Source organism: Pongo abelii, chromosome 5 (genome assembly GCF_028885655.2).
Source record: "Pongo abelii isolate AG06213 chromosome 5, NHGRI_mPonAbe1-v2.0_pri, whole genome shotgun sequence".
NCBI lineage: Eukaryota > Metazoa > Chordata > Mammalia > Primates > Hominidae > Pongo > Pongo abelii.
Window position 1 is genome coordinate 73,228,018 of NC_071990.2, and position 21,398 is coordinate 73,249,415.

The 21,398-nt window shown below is 37.4% G+C and overlaps 1 protein-coding gene and 1 long non-coding RNA gene across 3 annotated transcripts in view; both read left to right on the plus strand.

The window, feature by feature from the left end:
• The window catches only part of KCNQ5 (potassium voltage-gated channel subfamily Q member 5), a 584,694-nt gene that overhangs the window by 43,117 nt on the left and 520,179 nt on the right, over positions 1–21,398 (plus strand). The gene's annotated exons all lie outside the window — the stretch shown is intronic.
• LOC112133839 (uncharacterized) lies at positions 7,300–14,105 on the plus strand. The gene is made up of 2 exons (XR_008526238.2): positions 7,300–12,452; positions 12,637–14,105. It is a non-coding gene; the product is annotated as an uncharacterized LOC112133839 (long non-coding RNA).

A 21,398-nucleotide genomic window follows, 5' to 3' on the forward strand; every position in this document is an offset into this window, starting at 1 on the left:
GGGTATGGTGGCACATGTCTGAAGTCCCAGCTACTCAGGAGGCTGAGGCAGGAGAGTCCCTTGAACCTGGGAGGCAGAGCTTGCAGTGAGCTGAGATCGCACCCACTGCACTCCAGCCTGGGCAACAGAGCAATACTCTGTCTCAAGAGAAACAAACGAACAAACAAACAAAAAACACGAAAGCTATATAAGAGAAGCAGGGAAAATAAACTGAGCTCATGAAATGACAGTTTGAGAAAATAATATCATCAAATGACTCGATGTAAGGCCATGACTCAAAGGGATTTCATTGGGATAATGTGAGTTAAATGAATACAAAAGAAATAGGACATTATTCAAAACTGTTACTGTCATTTTTACCATTAAATGTAATTGTCATTAATCTCATAAATATCCCCTACTGAATTCCTGACAACAAATTAGCTACATAGACATTTTATCAACTAGGTAGGCACACTGTAGTTTACAAGTACAAATATATTTTTGCGTAAAAGCATTGTTTTTGAGAATAAAATAAAGCCTTCAAAAATATGTAACTGCCTGGGTGTGGTGTCTCACGCCTGTAATCCCAGCACTTTGGGAGGCAGCAGTAGGTGTATCACTTGAGGTTCAGAGTTGGAGACCAGCCTGGCCAACGTGGTGAAACCCTGTCTCTGCTAAAAATAAAAATTAGCCAGGTGTGGTGGTGCACGCCTGTAGTCCCAGCTACTCAGTAGGCTGAGGCAAGAAAATCACTTGTACCTGGGAGACAGAGGCTGCAGTGAGCCAAGATCGTGCCACCTCCAGCCTGGACGACAGAGTAATACCCTGTCAAAAAAAAAAAAAAAAAAAAAAATCTCAGTTTTAAGACTGTGAGTTGAGGATAAACCCCATTTGTGTAATATGGCGTTTTAAAAGTAAGTACGAGAGTCTAAATCTATTGTCATCATTTAAATCCACCAAAGATTTGCCAAGAATTTCTGAAAAGAAAATCAGTAGCATTCTGGTAAACCTCTAACTAGTTCTGTGTGGCTTATTCACATTATAGATTGGCCATTACATAAGAAACAACTTTCCAAATCAGGACTCACATGGGGGCATTAGAAGCACAGTCTCTGCCCAAAGCAACCAGACTACTTCCTTTTTTTCCATATAACTATATTTTTCATGGATAGTCCCTGTTTTCAAATTTCCACTTGTTTACCCTTGTTGGCACAGATCATAAAGAGTTGCCGCGTGAGGGTGATTATAGGGTGCCAGAAGTTATATAATGCACACTCTGTTGTCTTTGAGGTAATAGCCCCAGGAGGCCACACCACTGCTATATTATATTACAGGGTGGCTATTTCTTAACCTCTTTGGAATTGACTCAGAATCCCTTAATGAACTACATAAGAATTTTAGTCATTATTTGGCTTCTGGTCATGAATAAAGTTACCCCAAACCTGTTACCCACCTTACTCACTACTCTTGGCTTCTCATGACCTCATATTTGTTTCCATAATCAGAATAATAGGAAACAATTCTAAACCAGGAGTTCTATAAATGGGTTCAGCTGTGGGAGTAAAATAGGAGTAATTTCATAGCTTCTCCGTATAATTGCACTGTATCTGTAAGAGTAGAAGACTTCAATCTTAAAAGATTTGAGGAGGTTATTTCCACACATTAAAAGGTAAAGTTAAATATCATTCATTTTTCAGAGGTAAATAACGATAAATAAAGAGAGATATACATTACGATATTAAAAAGGACTTTAATGTTATAATTTAAAAAGTCTCTAAACTCGTATTCATTTTAGTGGTGTGTAAAAGGAAAATAACAACTGGAATAAATTTACGTATTGATTTGTGGAGAACTCACATCTTATCCCAAAATTATGACATTATCAATTAATCAATATCACTATCATAAAACTGAATGATTTAAAAATGAAAGAGCATTTAATATTTTTCGCCAAATTTAATAGGCTAAGTGGTTTACTTTAAACTCTGTTTTGAATCAATTTAGATTTATAAGTTTGAATCTCATTTGTGCCTTGAAAAAATTATTTAATTTCTTTTTAAATGACTTAATGTATTGAAATTATACCTAATGGCTAATTTGTAATGAAATTATTCAAAATACTTACAAAATTTACTCTAAAGTGATCTGAAATACAGATTTATTTATTGAATGTTAACATGAAGTTTTGAGAAATATGTTAATAATGTACTAAAGTAAAATCCTAGTATTTTATTATGAACGTTTACACTTAAAAACTTTGAGATTGCATTATTATAAAATTCACAATAAAGTCCAGTAAGAAACTTATTAAGTATATTCATGATACAATGGTGAACTAACTCCTAGGGTTCCAACTAAATGTGCAATTAGTAGGTTATGGTTTCCATCTTTTACAATTACATGTTCCATTGTTTTTAGATATACTACAATAAACATGCCTAAAATACTGGTCATGATAAATTAGCAAACAAATCAATTGAACAACTTTTAAAAGATGTGTGCTACTATAACTTTAGCAAATATTCATTAGGAAATAAATGAAATACTTTTTTTTCAAAGAAGATGTGAGAAACAGCTTCTGATAAGAAATGTCTGGTGTCTGCTGCTACTCTTCTGCCACTCTGCCCCCACATCTGTTTTCAGTTGCCTTTACAACAAATCTTTAGGATAGCTCAGCTCAAAAATTGGATCTCATCAAGCAAGGGGAGTGGAATGGGCTTGATCTATCAAATTAAGGCAGCCACCAAAGATGACTTAAGCCTCACCTCTGTCTCTGCTCTAGAGTTAGGCACCATTAAGCCTCCTATTGTACTTGTGTTGATCACTCAGACTCGTATCCCAACTTCACCCTGCATTGCCCTATCCAGGGGAATTCAGGCCTTTGCCTTTTTTTGTTTTGAAAGCTGACAGTTCAGGAATAAGAAAATTGAAAATCACCATTAGATAAATACTATAGAAGTAGTTATTGATAGCAAGATCTGCCAGTGGGTGTTAAAATAAGTGAATAAGAGATGAAGGAGAAACAGGATGTTTATATTGTCTCAAAGTATTTCACCCAAGATATTTATTAATTACGAAGAAAAAGACAGTCACTTTACAGTGAAAAAAGCAGGCACCAGTTGATGATTCAGTTAATGTCAACAGTAACAGGATACATTTATATCAAATGATTGAGGTTAATATCAACAGTAATAAAATATATCCATATTATGTTTCCTAATGTAATAGTAATAGGGCATATTGAAATCATGTATTCCTATATGGTGGTATTCATGTTAACAATGCATAATCTTAATCTAATGAGAAAATATCAGATGAGTGCAAGCTGAGAAACATTTTACAAAATAACTGACCAGTAATCTTCAAAAATTTCAAGGTCATGAAAGGCAAGGAAAGACCAAGAGACTATCACACATTGGAGGAGATTAAGGAGATATGACGAGCAATTACAATGTGGGATCTTGGTTTGGATCTTGGAACAGAATAAGGACATTATTGAAAAAACTGTGAAATTCAAAGAAAATTTGTAGTTAGTTAATACTATAATAATATTAATTCCTTGGTTTTGATAAATGTACTATGATTATATAAGAAGTTGGGAAGGCTGGGGAAAGTGTACAGAAACTCTCCTATACACGATAGTATAGGGTGTACAATTTTTGCCTCTTTTTCTATAATTCTTAATAAGTTCAAAATTTAAAAAGTTATTTCTTAAAAAAGGAAAGTTGACAGCCCAAATCAATATAATTCAACTGCATTGACTAAACATAATTACTGAGCATCAACTCTGTGTTAAGCATTGCAGAGGATACGATGATGAGAAAACGGAATTTCTGCCTTCAAGCAATTTACAGTTTGGTAAGAGCAATGAAATAAATTAAGGTAGCTATATGAGAGTTGGCACAAAGAGGACAGAAATGACCTCCTGTTGGGACTCTGTGTGTGTGTGTGTGTGTGTGTGTGTGTGTGTGTGTGTGTGTTTTGGGTGAGGTGGTAGGTTTAGAAAAGTTTTTTTGTGAGCATAACATGAACTAGAACTTGATTACTCCAGGTGTAACCAGAACTTGGTTACTCCAGGTGATTCATTAGTAGATGTCTTGCTCAAGTCAGGCTGCCATAACAAAATTCCATAGACTGGATGGCTTAAACAATGGAAACCTCACAGTTCTGGAGGCTGGAAGTTTCAGATCTTGGTGCTGGCTGATGTGGTTACTGGGGAGGCCCTCTTTCTGGGAGCTCATGTTCTCTCTCCCCACTATGTGAGAACATGGCAAGAAGGCAGCCACCTACAAACCAGAAAGAGGGCCTCCTCAGTAACCACATCAGCCAGCACCAAGATCTGAAACTTCCAGCCTTCTTAGAAGGACATTAGTCCTATTGGATTATGGCCAGGCCCTAAAGACCTTCTTTAACCTTAATTACCTTCATACAGGCCCTGTTTTCAAATATACTTATTGGGGATACAGACTTCAATGTATGAATTATGGAGGGACACAAGCATTTAGTCTCTGACATTCCACCCCTGGGCCCCCAAAATTTATGTCCTTTTTTCGTGCAAAATGCATTCATTCCATCCTATCAGCCCCAAAAGTCTTAATGCATCAAGCATCAACTCTAAAGTCTAAATTCTAAAATCTCATCTAAATATTATTTAAGTCAGATGGATGAGACTCAAGGTATGATTCATCTTGAGGCAAAATTCCTCTCCAGCTGTGAACCTGTGAAACCAGACAAGCTAATGGGCTTCCAAAATACAATGATAAGACAGTTATAGGATAGACGTTCCTATCACAAAAGGGAAAAATCAGAAGGCATGAAGAGGTGATGGATCCTGAACAAGTCAAACTTAGCAAGGCAAATTTCCATTTGATCTTGAGGTTGGAGAATAATTGTCTTTGGCTTGAATAATCCTCTTTGGCTTGAATAATCCTCGTTGACTTTCCAGGCCTACTGGGGTTGGCAGCATCACTGCCACAGCTCTGCAGGGTGGCCCCGCCTTGTGGGTCTCTGAGGCAGCTCCACTCTCTGAAACCAAGCAGGAAAGAGCCTTACCCACCTGTCTTCCCCTCCCCCTGGGCCTGTGGTGGGAGTGGCAGTCCTGACCATCTCTGAATTGCTTTCAGAGTCATTCTTCCCTTTCTTTGAAGACTAGTTTGTGTTCATAGACAAAGAGCTCTATGGTCTGGTCCTGTAGAACCCAAGAAGTTTGAAGCCTTCTGTTATTCCATCCCATTTTCTGTCTCCCCTATTCTTCAAACTGGCAGAGTCTCTGCTAGTGTAATCCTATTCCTGGCTCTGCTGAGATGGCTGATTACATTCATGAATTGCACCTATGCTCTCTATCAAGCAGTTGTTCAGCCATACCCTTAGCGCTTAGTGTTCTCTTCAAAACAAACTTTCTTTCCTTCTTTTTTTTTTTTTTCTTTTTTGGAATGTGGATGGGCTGAGAAATTTCCAAATCTCTTAGTTCTGGTTCCTTTATACTTAACAGTTCCTTCTTCCATTCATCTCTTTCGTCTTGAATTTGACTATAAGCAGTGAGAACCAAAGCTACAAGTTTAATACCCTACTGAGTGTCCAGTTTTATTGCTCACAATTCCTTCTTTCTACAAAACACTAAAGCACAATTCAGGCAAGGTCTTTGCCACTTTATAACAAGGATCAACTTTCCTCTAAGTTTTAATCACCTGTTCCTCATTTCCATCTGGGCCCTCATCAGAATGACCTTTAACGTCCATATTTTTACTAACATTCAGTTCATAATTATGTATGTATTCACTAAGAAGATGAAAGCCTTCTCTCCAGCTCTCCTCTTTTCTTTGTGAGCTCTCACCAGTGTTGCCTTTAATGTTCATATTTCTACCTATGCTCCCTTATGGCAATCTTAGCTTTTTCTAGCATGTACCTCCAGCTCTTGCAGCCTCTACCCATCACTGAGTTCCAAAACCACTTTAGAACTTTTAGGGTTTTTGTTTTTAGGTACTTTTTTACAGCTTTACCCTGCTTCTTAATCCCAAAATCTGTCATAATCAGTTCAGGCTGCCATAATAAAATGCCATAGTGGTATTAAACAACAGAATAAGTGACTTAAACAACATGAATTTATTTTCCCACAGTTCTGGATGCTAGAAGTCCCAGAGTGAGGTGCCAGCCAGTTTGGTTCTTGGCTTTCTTCCTGGCTGTAGACAGACACCTTCTTGCTGTGTGCTCCCGTGGTGGAGAGAGACAGTATGAGATCTCTCATGTCTCTTCTTATAAGGACATGAATCTTATAGGATCAGAGCCCCACTCTTACATTCTTGTTTAACCTTACTTACCTCAATAGGTAAGGACATAAGACATAAACAAGGACATAAGAGTGGGGCTCTGATCCTATAGATCAGATCCTGTAGACCCGGTAGGGCCTCCAAAGGCCCTATCTCTAAATAGTCATATTGGGGGTTGGATATTCAACATTCAAAACACTAGAGCACAATTCAGACAAATTCTTTGCCACCTTATAACAAGGATCACCTTTTCTCCAAGTTTGTATAACCTGCTGCTCATTTCCATCTCAGTCCTCATCCAAATGACCTTTAATGCCCATATTTCTACCAACATTCAGTTCATGATTGTTTAGTATTCACTAAGAAGATGAAAGCGTTCTCTCAGGCATTCTCCCTTTTCTTTCGGAGCTCTCAGATTTGAGGGATTTTGAGGGGATACAACATTAAGTTAGTAAGAGTAGACAGCCTTTACTTTGGGAAAACTGAATGAGTCACTTGCTCAGGAGAAAGGAATAGGGATACTGATGAGTTTCATGGGGAGTCTACAATGAGGGCTTGTAGGACTGTGTGGAAGGCGTAGATGTGTTTATTTTCAGAATAGCCAGAAGGATTTCTCATAGTTATGCTACTAGCATTTTGATAAAGTCTCAGTAATTGTGACTACTGAGGTTTTCATAAACTTTATTCCAAACCACATACCTTTGTGGTTTTTACTTGAGTCTTGTTTTCTAGAGAGACAAGATAATGACAATGAACACATTTTTATTCATCACTTTAAACTTGTGCTCCCTCTTGGGCTTAAATTTTCTAATTTTTTTTTTAAGAAAAGCACCAATTTTATACAGAATGTAATACTTTCACCTTTATACATGACAAAGTATTAGGATTATCAAAAATGTAACCATGACAACAGGCTTCCTTTCAACCTAGTTCATGATAGCAGAGTACATGGGCATGCAGATTCTTGGCAGGAAATATTTTTTGGTGGTATATGTATATACATAGATATGCATAAATATACATATATATATCACCAGAAATTTTTTTGTTGTTTTTTTTTTGTTTTGTTTTGTTTTGTTTTTTGAGATGGAGTCTCGCTCTGTCACCCAGGCTGGAGTGCAGTGGCGTGATCTCGGCTCACTGCGAGCTCCGCCTCCCAGGTTCACACCATTCTCCTGCCTCAGCCTCCCGAGTAGCTGGGACTACAGGCACCCACCACCACGCCTGGCTAATTTTTTGTATTTTTAGTAGAGACAGGGTTTCACTGTGTTAGCCAGAATGGTCTCAATCTTGTGACCTCATGATCCACCCGCCTCGGCCTCCCAAAGTGCTGGGATTACAGGCATGAGCCACCACGCGTGGCCAAATTTTTTTTTTTTTTTTTTTGAGACAGAGTCTACTCTTATCACCCTGGCTGGAGTGCAGTGACATGATCTCGGCTCATTGCAACCTCTGCCTCCCAAGTTCAAGGTATCCTCATGCCTCAGCCTCCCAAGTCCAGGACCATGCCTGGCTAATTTTTGTATTTTTTGTAGAGATGGAGTTTTGCCATGTTGGGCAGACTTGTCTTGAACTCCTGACCTCGAGTGATCCACCCACCTCTGCCTCCCAAAGTGCTGGGATTACAGGGGTGAGCCACTGCACCCAGCCTTCACCAGAAAATTTTATATGTATATAAACATAGAGTAAGCATTTTTTAATAGAAGATAGTTAAAAAGACACGCTAAGATCCACTAAGATTATTTCATAGACATAAGTAGACAGCCTAGTGTTTTTAAAAGTAAAAGTATATAAGTTTTGGTGTCAGAAGTTCTAGTTTCTGATACAGTCTTTGGCACTTTCTGGCTATATATGCTTTGGAAAGTGACAACCTCCTGGGGCTTTAATTTCCTCATCTGAGGAAAACGGAAGCTTTATCCCCTGCCGTACCTACCTTACAGAATTGTCAGAATCAGAAGACATCATGCCCAAGAAAGGACTTTGTAAAGTATTGATTTCACTCATTATTTCATTACTATAATAATGGTTGTTTTCTAATATGTATCACTTTCATTTCATAACTAAAGATGATAGGAAAAATCTAGAAGTATCAGAGTTAGAGTAAAAAATGATAGGAATGATAAAAAGCACTTGTGAAAAAATTAAGTGATCTGTAATGATTATGCATGAGAAAGAGAAGGCTAGTAGGTAATCCAATAATTGTCTTGAAGCACTTGAAAACTACTCCAGTGAGTTAATACTGATGACCAGACTGGGAAAGTTCAGCATGAGTTATTTAGGCTAACTAAACCAAATAACTTTCCAGTAGTGAGGTTACTACAAAGTAGAATTGGCCTCTGGGGAGGCTGTGGAATCCCATTTGTGACAGCTGTCCCATTGCCTGGGGATAGCTAACCTCCAGTCTTGCCTGGAGTCAAGGACTGTAACTCCAGAGACTCAGGGCTCCCACCCCTTCAGCTTTGTGCTCTGTGCCTCCGTATGGATCTAGGGTGTTGGGTGAGTGGGCAAGGGAACTTCTTATTTTCCTGGTCATAATTGTTTACTTACAGAAGAAAAAGCAAGCAGTTGAAAGAGACACCCTAAATATATAATGCATCAAGTGTATTTTCTTCCTTGAAATACACTTTACTTTTCCTTGGAAAGTAAAATGTCCAATTTTTATTTTAAAATATTGGAAACAATATTGTTTACTGAATATAGTAAACAATAGAACATACTTCTTTCCAAGGTTATTTTCACTTAAAGTGATTGAGATGTGAAAGAAGACAAGAAAAAAGAGGTAGACTAGGAAGAGAGGGGGCAAAGGGAAGGAGTCTGGAATGGACGGATTCAGACAGGCAAAGGCAGTGACCCATGGGGAGGAGTGGAGGGGGTGGAGAGGTAAGGCAAGGAAGGAGGACGTGGAGTGGGAATATTTTAGGTTTAGTAAAGGGTGCACCCCACTCTTCCTTTGGACTGTGGAAATTGGCATTGTTATCCTTTATCCTCTGCTTTCAAAGAGTTAGTTAGCTGGTTAATCACTATGTTCAGATCTTCAACTATCTGATACCTTTACTTTGGTCCATTACTTGAGAGGGTCACCAGATTGGACACTAGAAGTTATTTTCTATGCTTTGGTAGCAGTGACAAAGCAGTTTTATTCAGATTAAATTGAACCAAATGTTCTCAAACTAGAAGTTCTCCACTTCAACTGTATGGAGAGGATAATGTGAATCAACTTTTTTATTTCTAGAATTTCAACCAGTATTAGTATAATGTTACTCTAAAAGCATTGCTTCATTATTTATTATAATAAAAATGTTATCTTATAAGCTACTTTTCTAGCCTTAAAGACTTAAAAATTGAAACTGTACCATGAATAGTAAGTGTCACTATGGATCCTTTTTGGAAACAGGAGAAGGAAATATCTATCTGTATGTCTGCCTATCTGTCTGTCTATCTGTCCATCATCCAATGTTTTGATTTTTTTTTTTTTTGGAGAAATTATTTCCCATTTTTCCAAAGTCTTGATAATACTTAGAGTTAAATTTCTTAACTAGATTAATTGCAGAATGGATTCAAGAGATGCTAAATGGAGATCCTTAAGAAAGTGGGCTATATATTGTGTACAGTGCACATTGCTCGGGTGACGGGTACAACAAAACCTCAGAAATCACCACTAAAGAACTTACTGTACCCCCAAAACTATTGAAATAAAAATTTAAAATTAAAAAAAATATTTTTAAGTTAAAAAAAAAGAGACCGGGTATGGTGGCTCACATGTGTAATCCCAGCACTTTGGGAGGCCAAGGCGGGCAGATCACTTGAGCTCAGGGCTCGTGACCAGCCTGGCCAACATGGTGAAACCCCGTCTCTACTAAAAATACAAAAATTAGCCAGATGCTGTGGCATGTGCCTGTAGCCCCAGCTACTCGGGAGGCTGAGGCATGAGAATTGCTTGAACCTGGGAGGCAGAGGTTGCAGTGAGCTGAGATCGCGTCACTGCATTCCAGCCTGAGTGACAGGGTGAGATCCTGTCTCTAAATAAATAAATAAACAAAGTTTAAAAACAAAGAAAGTGGGAGTAAGTGTGGCAAATTTTCTTTGATCATCTAACTAAGGCTTTGCTATCAACTAATTTTGATCTTCCACTTCAGAGAATAGCTCTATTTTATTATTCGGTGAATAAATATGTGTGTGGGCCTAACTGCATGGATGCTATAGATCTCTTACTTTAAGTAATGTAATTATTACATAAAGACTGCTTTGTAGAAAGTTCCTTGCTAAGTTGCACTTTAGATTTTTCATTACGTAAGGCACTGAGTTCAGTCTTTAAAAAATTCAGTAGTTATTTTTTGCTTTGCTCAGGTCTTTTTGAGGCAAACAAAACCAACCAACCAAAAAACAAACAAAAAAATTTTCTCTGGTTGTATTTCCCAAAAGACTTATATATTGGTACCTGGGGACCACTCAGTTTTCAAAACTGAATATCCAAAGCAGTCTTGGGGACACATAAGGCTTAGTAGTCATGAACATATTTGTTAAGTTATTAAGTTAATTATACTTTCTATCCAAGGGACTTCTAAGGAACTACAAAATTGTCATCTATTGTAAAGGAAATTTTAGTTCCCGGGGAAAATTAGAGAAAGAGGTTTAAATTGTATTAATTTATCTTGGAATTGAAGTAATATTTAAATTAAAACATTGTGCTTCTGAATTCTATTGTGGAAAACCAGTCTTTGCCTAGGGCCCACTGATTTCGATTTTCAGTTCTGCCTCTGGTGTCTGCCCCTACTTTGTCTTGCAGTCTTGCATCTTACCAAACAATCTGATATTAACCATCGGTAGTTAAGATTCAGTGACTGGACAATAGTGATAACTGCCAGTGAGATAATAACTGAACTTTCTTGGCATGCTTCTCATACCAGCTTTCTGAAGGTATGTGTGACAGTTTTCCAGAATGACTCCCAGTGAAACTTTGTTTTTGTGGAATTCATGTCCCTTATTTCACTCTAGATTCTTTTAAACTAAGCCTTAGGGTTTTATATTCCTGTAGCCTTATACTATTAATATTTAGAAGGATTTTCCAGTGATTTATGAGATGGGAGCATTGGCTTAGAAAAATTGATCCATTTTAGAATTGAGGGAGTAAATCACTGAACATTTTAACCTAGTTTACTAGACAGTCTCTTTCTTTTGTTTTTAAGCATATCCATTCTGAATCTTTTATTGATGTTGAAACTGGTTATTGCTCCTATGTAACTGTTTAAGTAAATTCAGAGCATTGTATCTTTGGAGGTACAATTATTATAGGATTTAATTTCATTAACTCTTGCAAAGACCTTTGGACTTTTGAGGTTACAAAAGCAGTGTTTTTGGATAATGGGAGGTAACTAACCTGCCTTGATCTACTGCACATCCTATTTCATACTTCATGAAAACGACTGGCTATTCTCTACTCTTATCTAGAACACAAAGACACATCAGCATGCACATCAGCATGTGAGTTAGGAATGGGAGAAGTGTGTGGGAATGTAATGTATCTGAAAGAATGGAAAATTTTGTCTTTCTCTCCCTTTTTCTTGGATTGTTTAAATTTTTTTATGTCACAAAGTAGCAGAATAAAATTTCCATCATAAAGTATTTTACTCTGTTATAAACTCAATTTTACTGAGTCAGAATATGCTCAGGGCTGACACAGGAGGGAGAAGATATTTCCGTTGTGTGGTAAGTCTGAGAAGAAGCAGGTTGGTATCTCTGTTCCCAGTTTTTGAAGTGAATTTCTGGTGTAAGCATCTCAAATATTCCTAAATTAAGAAAGAACATAAATATTTCTGTATGGAAATGTTAGAAAACAAGATTCTGGTAATTAGTATGAAATTTTACTATTCATCCCTTTAGATTGCCATGGTTGCATTAATTGACCAACATTATTTTTTAAAAATGCTGTCACTTCTCCTTGTTTATATCTATTTTTGCTTTTTTCCATACATTTGACATTTTCTTTAAAATCTGGGCATAATCTTTGTTATACAAATTTTATTCTGGTTCCTTATAAAATGCTGATTAAAAGTATTTTTATGTGGAGATGAAATCAATGTGTCAAGATTCTTCATTTTATTTTCCTTCAAAAAAGGCTGCTGTAACATAGGACCAAATGTTAAGGGTGCTTGCTGGCATAACTCCAAAGCGGTGTTTTTGGATAACAGAGTCTTTAATTCTCAGGTATAATTGATATTTTTAGTTAGTACTTTTCTTTTCAGCTTTGTTTTTGGTTTGATTTGGGGTATATGTATGTATGTATGTTTCCATAACAAGTTTTGAATTTTTTTGAAGACTTATCTTCTTAGGCCACCAAACCAAATTAGTTCAGTAATTATAGTCTCAGTTTACCTTGTTTCCCTCTCAGTGGGTCAACCAAAACCGCATGGCATACTACTCTCTGAAGCCTCTACTACCCTGCTCCTCCGTGTTGACATGTGGTCAGGCAAGCCAGGACTTACTCACATCAGCTACATCAGTTACTAGGGTAAGAAACGCTGGGCCTTTCAGATGCTGTCCTCCAGAAACACCAGCACCAGCCTTTGGGTTTAAGATCACCTGGTGAGATTGGTTATCTTTAGTGAATGGTGCAGATGGGATAGTTTCTAGACAATTTGGGAACCTCAGAAATGGGAGTATTTATATTAGGATGACATAAAATAACTCTTTGTGCCCCAGGGATCTTGCAGTAAAGATTATCATCACAGTTGGCCATACCATGAACTTTCCTAAGCTATTTAAATTTACCTTGAAATGTTATCCATGTCTGCTGTCACAGAAATTAAATGTATCTGGCATTAACATTTTACTCATGCTTGCCTTGCCTTTACTAAATCTTATCTTGTAATTGAAGAACTTAACTATTTTTAATTCTGAATACAATATGCCTCAGAATAAGGTTTTAAGGTTTAGGTAAGGTAAAGTTTAACTTTAGTTTGTATCTGTGACACCTAACACAATACTAAGGAATTTGACTGAATGAGAAACTTATTCTAGGCACTCACCATATTCAAAACATACTAAGTACCTAGGAATTACTTATAGAATAGATGTAACTCTATTGAACTATAAATCAAATATCAACATACAAAGTTGAGTGAGCAGACTTGTTTGCCTCTTTTCATTTTTTGTTACACCGATGGATACCACATGTCTTAGGTGATTGGGGGTGCAGTGGCTAGTAATTACTGCTATTATTGTCTGTGATACAGCAGTGTTCAGATAGCAGCTATTCTGCTTATAATCAGATGAACAAGATATTATGTTTGTCTTTGTTTATGGAAAAAAAGACATTTTATTAAATTGTGGTTAGAGGCCTTTTAGCATAAAGGATGAATGGTTTCTTGGAATTACAACTTGAATATTTTGAGAGAAACAAATGAAAAGTATCTCACTGTAGGGCTGAATTTGTTTGTGACCTTGCTTCTTTAGCTGAAATCCATTGAATCTCTCAGAAGTGTTGCTAGAAGAAGAAATAATCATATAAAAGGATATTAAGCAATGCTAAGAAAAAGGTGATGATAATAATAATGCTTTCAGCTCACCATGTGCCAAACATCATATTAAACACTTTAAGTGCATTATTGCATTGAATTTTCACAACCCTATACCATATCCTCATTTTACAGATGGAGAAAATTGAAGCCTAGAAAGATCAAGAAGCTTTCTCCAGGCCATAAATAGAGGAAACAGGATTCAAATCAGATAGATCCCAGGGCTTGTTCTCTTCAACACCACATTACCCCACATTATTATTCAATTATTAAATAAAACCTTGCATTAGTGGCATTTCCAAATGCATAACAAAAAAAATAAAGAAAAAAGTAACACTGGTCATATGTATGTGTGCATTTTTTATACAAATTACATTATTCCATTTGTTTTTCTGGAAATTTTTATTGCATTGAGTTGCTAGAATACCATAATATAAAACTTGGCATTTTCTCAATAAATGTGTATGATGCTCTAGTAAGTGTTTAAGATGTCTTTGGAACAACATTTAATTTGTAAGATCTTTTTTATTAATGTGCTGAATTAAGTAATTATTTCTTTCCCACTTTGGGTATGTTCCATATTTGATTTTCTGCTGCTTTCAAGAAGCCATACAATAGAATTCTTAATCCCGTTTTGACTCAACTTCTTTCCAAAAACTAAAATAAAAAGCATGAAGCACTTGTTTTATCTTATTAGAAAAGCCAATAAAATGAAAGAATCCTCAAAGCAATTTTTTCAAAATATAAAATTGGCAGAGTACTTTGTTTATGAAACTATGGAAACCAAGTTGAGATTTATAAACAAGGACTTCAAAACTTGTTTTGCTAATGCAGTGTCACTCAAGAATTCACTGAACCTCACAAGGTAAACTTGCAGAGAATGTTTGTTTTGGGAAATGATGATGATGACAGGCAAGAATCTTCTAGGTAGAAAATTGAATTTTAATTCAGCTACCATACAATTCACTCTTTCAAAGTATGCAAGTCGGCCAGGCATGGTGGCTCACATCTGTAATCCCCACTTTGGGAGGCTGAGGTGGGCAGATCACCTGAGGGGTCAGGAGTTCGAGACCAGCCTGGGCAACATGATGAAACCCTCTCTCTACTAAAATTACAAAAATTAGCTGGATGTGGTGGTGCATGCCTGCAATCCCAGCTACTCGGGAGGCTGAGGCAGGAGAATAGCTTGGACACAGGAGACAGAGGTTGCAGTGAGCCAAGATCGTGCCACTGCACTCCAGCCTGGGCTGGGTGACAGAGCAAGGCTCCATCTCAAAAATAAAAAATTTTTTAAAAAGTATAAAATTCAGTGAGTTTTAGGATATCCACAGAGCTAAACAACCATTATCACTATGGAATTCCAAAATATTTTTATTATTCTAAAAAAGGAGCCTCCTTATCCATAAGCAGTACTCTCTCTCCATCCACTACCACCACCCCTTTCCTAGGTAACCTTCTATCCATTTTTTATCTCTATGTATTTGCCTATTCTGGACATTTGGTACAAATGGAATCATGTAATATGTGGCCCTTTGTGCCTTTTCTTTCACTTAATGTTTTCAAGGTACATTCATGGTGTAGCATGTATGAATATTTCATTTCTTTTTACTGCTAAATAATATTCGGTTGTGTGGATATACCACAGTTTGTTTATCCACCAGTCAGTTAATGTGTGTTTGCATCAGCTTATTTTGTTTATACTAAAATTCTGAAGAGTAGGAGCAGGAATACCATCCATGCTAGTTTCCACCTGGAGAATGATAACACTCTTGCCTTCTCTCTCAAATTAAACAAAATCACAGCCAATGAAATGAAGATACCTTTAGAAAGAAAAACGTTGACTTATTTAGGCAATAGATAACCATTTTTTACTCATTAAAATGCTTCAGTAAGTTAATTTTGCTTCTCATTACTTTGCCTAGCATTTGCTAGTGTAAATTCATTGTGTGGAACCCCCCCAAAATCCACATTTACAAAAATATAAGAGGAAATATCCCCTTTCAATTAAGTATAAAAATAACCAAGGTAGTGTTATGAAACTAAAAGTATAAATTAGCATTATGTTTTCTCATTGGCTTTGTTGGATTAGTCCTAAATAACCCAAAAGGAAACATAAATTTCAATTTGTAGGGGGTTTGTGATCTGATACTTTTAAGTGGGTGTTTAGCAAGTGGCAACAGAAGAAAGAGCACTAGACTGCAATTACTTACTGCAAATCACAAGCTGCTGGAAACACTGCTTACTGATTGTATACCAAAGCGCTTGAGTAAAAAAGTGTGGAAGGGCTATGAAAGCCCTGCTTCTCCTGTTACTTGCTTCTGTAAACCAGGACACAAGTTGAGTGAGCTGTGCATTTATTAGAGCTCTCTTATAGAGCACGTAGATCCTGCATGTTTGGGAAGTTACAACATTGAGGACGTGAGAAGAAAGCAATGGGGGCTTTCTGTGTATGTGAGAATAAAGCAACGGGGGCTTGCTGTGTGATGATGCTAGTTTGTAACTACTATTATGATAACAATAACGATGATAAGAGATAATAATAGCTTTTTTTCATTGAGTAATTATTCTCTGTTGGGCTCTTTGCATCTACACATTACCTCTTAGCATTACAACCCTCCTGGATAAGTTTTATTATCTCCATTTTACAGGCAAGAAAAGTATGCCACTGAAGAGTGAAGTAACTTTTCCTTGTGTCAGCTAGCTAATAAGTAACAGAACTGAAATTCAAACCCAGATCCAAAGTCTCTCTCTTTGAACTAGTCAAGGATGGATAATTAATGTTTGACATTAAAACCATAGATGCTTCAAATCCATAATATTGATGATAATATGACTTATGTGGCCCAAAATATGCAGCCTCTCCATGCATGCCCTAAGTAAACCTGTTTTGCCAGCTTTTGTTCTGGATCTTGCACCTTCACAGTTGCCCCTTTAAGCTTATCCCCACAGCTTATTATCATCATGCTGTGATCCCAGGACATTCAGAAGATGTGATAGAGTTTTCATGGGATAAACCTGTGAACCATTCCCTTTCAATACCTTCAGTGCCCCTTTCTAACTTATAGAATATGGAGTCAGTCTAAAATATTTAAGTTTTCCCTTGAGAATTCTCTAGACCTATCCTAGATTTGCTCCTGGGTTGCCTTGGAGAATAAAGAGTTCTTCCCTAAGGGGGAACTGGAAAAATCCTGGAGTTCCCCAGGACTTGAGGATTTCCTGGAGTGACCTCCTTCTTGTGAGATCCTTCAGATCCATGGTCCCAGCTTTCAAGTATGTGGAGAAAAGTGCCTCAGTAGAGTTATCTCTGTCCCAAGCCACTTCATAAAATACTTCCTTATATATTTTAATGCTTAGCAGTCCCATCTGTAACATTACAGGGATTGGACAATTCCTCCCATGGTTATGTTCTTTGGCCAGCACAGTATTAAAAAAAACAAAACAAAACAAAAAACCCTCTATATTGTTTTTAGGAACAAAATGCTTGCTCTAGTTCTCCATAGTCTCCTCCAATATCTATTGTATCACAACCAGCCAACTTCCGTGATTAACACTCCCTGCCTGACCCTAAAGTTGTTTGCTTCTGAAAGTACTGGAAGTGATCATCTTCTAAATTTCTTCCAGCTCTACTATCCTCTGATTCTCTCCTTATTTTCAGTTTACAAAAAGGATTTGTACCTTTTTTTTCCTTTGGCCCCACACTTGTGTCTTCCTTGCTTCCTTTCATTCTGCTTTTCTGACCTTCCCTTCAGTGCTCAGACATCAAGTGCTTCAACCCACTCTTGGCTGCCCAAGTTCTCTGCCATGGCCTCTTTCCCTCTCTCAGGAATCCAGCCCTCAAAGTTCTCCTCTTATACCCCTACTTTACTCTTAATATATTTTCTATCTCTATGAAGAATCATGAAAGTAAGCTCTTTAAATTGATTCATAATGAAAATAGATTATTCCTGGTATCTTCTATTTTACCATTAGGAAGGAGGGTGGGAGTGGGATGAGGAGGTGCTTAGGAGCTCCAATGAGTCTTTAATTGGTCAAGGCCAGGGTGGCGAGGATGAAAGGGTTGTGGAAGGGAAAGACCTAATCTGCTGATTTTTTAACACTTACCAAAGAAAGAGGAGAAAGGCTCCTCCAGGAGCCTCTTTACGTTTTTATGTTGAAAAGAGGAGCTGATCGCTGCCCCACTTAGAAATGTCTCACTACCTTCTCTGGAGAGGATGCCTTCTTTAAGGATGGCTCTGCCCTCAGCCATATGTGATTTGTTAACTCAGAGTGTCTTCCTTGGCCTGGATGCAGAGGATGGAAGATGGCGTCCTTACTGCTTCACCTGTTTTACCACAATTTTGTTAAGTGGAGAAATTATGGGTAATTAACTGAAGTTTACACAAATGCTAAATGTTAAAACTAGTTCTCAAACTAAAGTGTGTCTGAACCCCAAAGCCAAGCCTTTGCTGTCAGACTTTCTGAGGCTCTCAGAATCCCCCATTTTCAGGTACCTGTGGTGAGAGGAGGGAGAAATCAGCACACACATTCTCACTTACTCTTGGATTCTGGTCTTTGGTGGGAGCTTGAAGCAAGTGCTTGTTAGCCACATACCTTTTTTTTTTTTTTTTTTTTTTTTTTGAGACAGAGTCTCGCTCTGTCGCCCAGGCTGGAGTGCAGTGGCGCGATCTCGGCTCACTGCAAGCTCTGCCTCCTGGGTTCACGCCATTCTCCTGCCTCAACCTTCCAAGTAGCTGGGACTACAGGTATGTGCCACCACACCGGGCTAATTTTTTGTATTTTTAGTAGAGATGGGTTCACCATGTTAGCCAGGATGGTCTCGATCTCTTGAACTCATGATCCACCCGCCTCGGCCTCCCAAAGGGCTGGGATTACAGGCATCAGCCACTGCGCCTGGCCCACATATACTTTTTCTCTTGCCCAGCTGATCTTAATTGTATATGGTTTAGATGTCTCTTAGGAATGCCTGGGTTCATGTGTTTGGTGTGGTAAAAAAAAAAAATGCCATTTGTGTAACTGCTTACCAACTACCAAGTTATGATGAATAAAGTAATTATGTCAAAAATTTTAGGTTTACATTGTCTGGAGCTTATAATTTTATAATTGCTGTTAACAGCTAGTTTTTCTTTTATGTTTTCACATTATTTTCTGTCTTCATGGAAAGTCTTAACCTGTGAGAAAGCCATCAGTATCTTCATTTTAGTAATAATGAAACAGAGACTTAGTTTACCAACCCACATGGTCAATATCAACACACAGGTCTTTTGATTCCAAACCCTACAAGAAAACTCTGTTCATGTATGTATAATCATTACCTATTATGCACATAGCATGATCACCTGGTCTCTATGAAGCAAAAACAAAAAGCCCGACATGATTCTCTCAGCCTTCCAATTCTGAATGAGTATGATTCCACCATCCATAGTCACCAAGGTCCTTATTCATTGAAGATCCTTCCTTAGTCAGATCCTGAGGCTTTTGTGTGCACTGGCAGCGATGGCATCCCACACTTCCCTGACACCGGAGGTTACCTACAGAAAAGATCCTAGCTGCTTGCCAATTTTAAGGCACATCCATGTAGTAGAGTGAGAGCCTGCACCGACAAAGTATTGTGGTTTCTTCCCAAGAAACTGTTTCTTAACTATTTTGCCTGGAAAACTCCATCCACAGAGGCAGACAGTAAAAGTTTCCAAAAATCTTTCATCAGTGTCTTTGAGATAGACTTGCCTCTGCCACCTGGGCATTAGTATCAGGCCTTGATATTGATCATTACACATTGTATACATGTATCAAAATATCACACTGTATCTCCAAAATAGGTACAATTGTCTGTCAATCAAAAATCATAATGCAAGAAAAAAGTGTTGTTTTCATGCACTTGGAATGGGCCTTTGCATATGTTATCTATGTAATACTATGCATTGTCATTTGGAAAGTTTTAGTTCACTGGTTATGAAAACCTTCCAAATACTGACATATTAATTTATGAAATAACAAAATGTTACATTTATTAATATGAATTAATAATGCTGGCATATGATAAAGAATGTGTGTGTATGCATGTGTGTCTGTGTGTGTATATGTGTGTATTTCTGTGTGTGTGTATGCGTGTGTGTCTGTGTATTTCTGAGGCCCCTAGGCATTGCTCCATTTCTCCTCTGTATAATTCTTAAGAAACATTTCCATTGGGCTGCATTTCTTGGCCTACACCATTGTCCCTCCCTCTATTTTGTTTGTTTATACTTCAGGCCAAAAACAAAACAAGCACAAATAAGCACACTGAACAAAAAAGAGAAAAGGGCCATTAAAATGAGATGAAAAGAGAGGGTGTAGGACTGTGTTGTGCAGAATGACTGAATGAGTCCAGGCAAACTCTGATTTGTTTGTAAGTTCTATTTTATTTATTTTAGTAACCTGTATTGAAAGCCTGGACCCAAAGAGCTGAGATCCTAATTCAATGGTTTCTGTCTGTGATACAAAAAGTTTCTGGCTACTCACTAAGAGGTTTGCTTAGAGTAAATCCCTCAGTCAAGAGAAACATACTGTTTTGAATTGAAGCTCAGTTTTTAGTTAACAAAATTATATGCATTCCAACATACACTGGTTTTGTTCCTTTTCTTTTGAGCTGGATATACATGAATATAATACAAAATCAAAAGATATACGATGGTTAACAGTGAGAATTCTTCCACCCCATTCCTGGCCGCCTGACAACCAATTTCTTACTCCAGAGACAACTACTATCCTTGCATTTTTTATATCCTTCAGAGATGTTGTATGCATTATCACTATAGATGTAAGTTTTTGTTTTTTTCATAAATGTTGTATCATACACACTGTATATTATGCCTTAGCAGTTTATACAGTACTGCCTTACTCATTTGCAGAGTATACAGAATTCCATCAACTGGATGTGAACTAATTTATTTAACTGCCTTCAATTATTTCTAATATTTTCTATTATATTTCAAGGAAAATGCTTATATGAATGTCATTTTACTTGTATGTTAGTATATCAAGAGGATAACTACCTGTAAGTGTATCTTGGGCTCCTCTAAGAAAATACCATTGCTGAGTGGCTTAAAAAATAGACATTTATTTCTCACAGTTCTAGAGCAGGAAAGTCCTAGATCAAGATGCCAACAGATTCAATTCTTAGTAAGGGTCCTCTTCCTAGCTTGCAGATAGTTGCCACCTAGCCGCGTGGTCATGTGACCTCTTCTTTGTGCATGCTTAGAGAGAGAGCTGTGGTATCTCTTCTTTTTCAAGGATGTTGACCCCATTATAGGGCTTCATCTTCATGACCTCATCGGAACCTGATTTACCTCCCAAATGTCCCACCTCCTAACAATATCACATTGGGGGTTAGAGCTTCAACATATGAACTTTAATATGTTGAAAATTCAGCTCATAACATGACTGGGTCAAACTGTGTAAGATTTTGGCAGATTTGCTATTGCTTCACATGGGGTCCTGCCCGTTTCCAATATAAGAAAGAGTAAGACTTTGAACCTTGCCAACAAAGTGTATTATCAAATTTTGTGATGTTCCCTCCAGCTGATAGGTCAAAATGATAGCTCAGTATAGTTTCAATTTACATTTCTTTTGTTAATATATAAGGCGGATGAACATTTCATAT